At 46.2% G+C, this 3,442-nt stretch overlaps 1 pseudogene; it reads right to left on the reverse strand.

Moving 5' to 3' along the window:
- Positions 1-661: 661 nt before the first annotated feature.
- Positions 662-3,442, reverse strand: part of LOC103732325 — a 10,898-nt pseudogene continuing 8,117 nt past the window's right edge.

A 3,442-nucleotide genomic window follows, 5' to 3' on the forward strand; every position in this document is an offset into this window, starting at 1 on the left:
GCTAAAACTAGGAGTATATAACGGCGGGCGGGGGGGTGAGGGGTGGGGTGGAAGGGTGAATGAGGCTTAGGGAGTCCCGGCGCCGAGAGCTGCGCTGTAGACTTACCCCAAGAGGCCTGAGGATAGTGACCACTTGTGTTTTTAATGACATGATTCATATGTGCTTCCCTCACACACACATTCAAGAGTTAACTTAGACTACTGGTGGTAACAACCTCAAACTATGACCTTTGTTATCCTAAGGGGAAATCCAGTTTCATGCACAGAAATTCAAGAGGAAATTTTGGGACCTGGATCAGAAGCTTTCAGAGCCTGTGAACTTCGGAGAGCAGAAGGTTCAAGGCAGGGCTTGTTTACCCTCTGAAGACATGATCTGAGAAATGGGGGGACCAGGTATTCTATGGGAACTCACTAACCATCAAGATGTCCCCAGTAAGCAGGCTGTGAACTCAGCTAGCCACCCTGAAAAGTCTTAGCCAGTGTTACAGAGTATGGAAAGTGGTATTTATAAACACAAGCATGATTGGTTTTTGCCATCTATAAATAATCTTTAGAATGCAGAAAGGATTCCAGCTTGGCTCTTTTCTAGCTATGGCTCTGTTCTAGCTGTGGCTCTATTCTAACACAAGAAGCTGCAGGTGATGCCTGGACATGAGATGACCTACTGATGGGCCTTTTCAAAGTATTCTTTGGAAGCTGCTGGGCGTGGCTTAATTGTAGGGGACTCTGGTGTACAGTTGGCTGGGCAGACTTCCCCATGGGTCTCCACAAACTAAAATGCCTTCACCAAGCAGAGGGTCTCTTCCACGCTGTGGTCCTCTGGGAGTCATTGATACCAGGTGCTTGATTAAACGATTTGAGGTCAATGAAGGGACCTCAGTGCAATGTTGGCACCCTCCAATAGCACCCTGCAGTCTGGGGCTATTTGCTTAGTTAAATCCAACAACAGTATGATGTTCATGTGGCCCAAACTACAGTTCTTCCTTGGCGTATTGATCCAGGCAAACGGGTAAAATGGAAATCCATTGAAACCCCAACCACTTCCCAGTTCACATTATGAAATGTGTTGGCTTTATCACTGAAAGCAATGATTTCTGTAGGACATATGTATTAGTCACTTTTCTGTTGCTGTGATAGAACAGCAATGGTTGAGCTCACGGTTCCAGGAGAATTACAGTCCATCATGGCTGGAGGTGGCTGGAGCAGGAGCAGCAGAAGTGAAGCTCTCACATCATCACACAGGCACAGGAAGCAAGAGAGTGACTGGAGATCTGGCAAGGCTTAAGAACTCTCTAAGCCCACCCCCAGTGACGTGCTTCCTCCAGGATAGCCACACCTTCTAAAACCTCCCAAAACAGCGCCATCATCTGGGGATAAAATGTCCAAATACTTAGAGCCTATGGGGGACATTTTCATTCAAACCATCACATTCCACCCCCTGGCCCCCATAGGCTCATGACCATATAAAATGCAAAATGCATTTAGTCCAACTTTAAAAATCCCCATAGTCATTATCAGTCTCAATACTACATCTCAGTACTATTTAAAAGTCCACAGTCCAGCCTTTTCTGAGACTCAGGTAAATAACTGTAAACCTCTATAAAATCAAAAGACAGATTACATACTCTCAACATACAGTGGAACAAAATACACATTACCATTCCAAAAGGGAGGAATGAGGCATAGTAAGGAAATAATGGACCAAAAACAAGACGAAAACCAGCAGGGCAAACACCAAATCCAGTAGCTCCAAGTCCAGCTTCTGGGACTTTACTGCCAAAGGGCTTAGATGGCTCAGCCTCTCTAGCTTTGCTGCATGCAACACATATCTCTCTCTTGTGCTGGTACCACTTCCTGTGTGCAGGTCTTCTTGGCAGATGCCTCACAACTCTGGCATCACGAACTTCTTGGGGTCTCCACTGCCAACCAGGCTTCACCTTCACAGCTTCATGCAGTGGCCTATGAGGGCCTTCTCTAGGCAGGGGAATCCTGCTTCACGCTGCCTGGCTTCTGAGGCTCTCTGAAACCTCAGAGGAAGAAGTGATGAGCCCTTCACTCTTCCATCTTTCATGCCTCTAAAGCCAGCACCAGGTGAGCAACACTGCCAAGTTTGACTGCAAGTTTGGGATGAACCCCAGCCTGCTTTATTCATTTTAGAAGCTTTTCTCTTCAGTGGCCCCTGCAGCATTTTCCTTTCACAAGTGGGAGGCTTAACTGGGTGTGGTCTTGCCCTGGAGGCACTCTCTCCCTTGTTTAAGTTTGAATATCTAGGCCCCATCCTTAATTACTTTATCAACAGAATCCTCTCCACATGCCAAGGATCCAACATTTGTCTTCCTAGTGCTCTTTTTCAATCCAAACTCTATTTCTTTCTGCCCCATTTGCTCTCTTTCACTGTAGATCTGCACAATATTCACCATTAATAGCCATGCCACCATTTCTACATTAGGCTGTCTTGAAATTTCTTCCGCCAAAGAAATTAGTCCATTACTTTTCAACATAGCCTCAGGCAAGCTTTTTAGTCTAGGGCAGACTCCAGCCAGACTCTGCTAAAATATCCCAAGTGCTGCTTAAGTCCTTATTTCCCTCTGGAACTACATTGTTCTCAGCAGTTTTCTTATGGGTCTTTACTGGAATGGCCTGCTAAGCTCTGCTTACAGCAATACACCACTTTTCTAGCCCAAACTCCCAAAGTCTTCCACATTCCTCCAAATCCCCATATGGCCAAGTTCTTCACAGTCAACACCCCAGTCTCGGTACCAATTACTGTATTAGTCACTTTTCTGTTGCTGTGATAGAACAGCAACGGTTGAGCTTATGGTTCCAAGGGAATTACAATCCACCATGGCTGGAGGTGGCTGGAGCAGGAGCAGCAGAAGCTAAACTCTCTCATCATCATGCAGGCACAGGAAGCATGAGAGGACTGGAGATCTGACAAGGCTTAAGAACTCTCTAAGCCCACCCCCAGTGACATGCTTCCTCCAGGAAAACCACACCTTCTAAAACCTCCCAAAACACTTCCATCATCTGGGGACAAAATGTCCAAATACTTGGAGCCTATGGGGGACATTTTCATCAAACCATCACAACATACAAAGGTAAAATTAAAGGGATAGAAGAAAAGCACCAAGCATTTCCCCTAAAGTCATCACAGCTCAGCTCTTTCAACTCTCCATTGACCATGGCTGTGCCCTTAAAATAGAGTGCATGCTGCATAACAGCAGGAGTGTGGGATGAGAAACTGGTACTAAAGGCAAATTTTACTTGAGTAATCAGATCACAGTATGTTTGTCAAGCAGGTTCTTCTAGAAGCAACAGGCCTAAGGGCTCCAGAGGCAGAAAAACCCTGGGAAATGATACTCAAATGCCAAGCAACCAAGGCCTGGAGTAGCCTTCCCACAGTGGCAGGCACTCGGGTGCCACAGCCTGGGCTGAGCTTAAA

This window comes from Nannospalax galili, unplaced genomic scaffold (genome assembly GCF_000622305.1).
Source record: "Nannospalax galili isolate Female #2095 unplaced genomic scaffold, S.galili_v1.0 scaffold633, whole genome shotgun sequence".
Lineage (NCBI taxonomy): Eukaryota > Metazoa > Chordata > Mammalia > Rodentia > Spalacidae > Nannospalax > Nannospalax galili.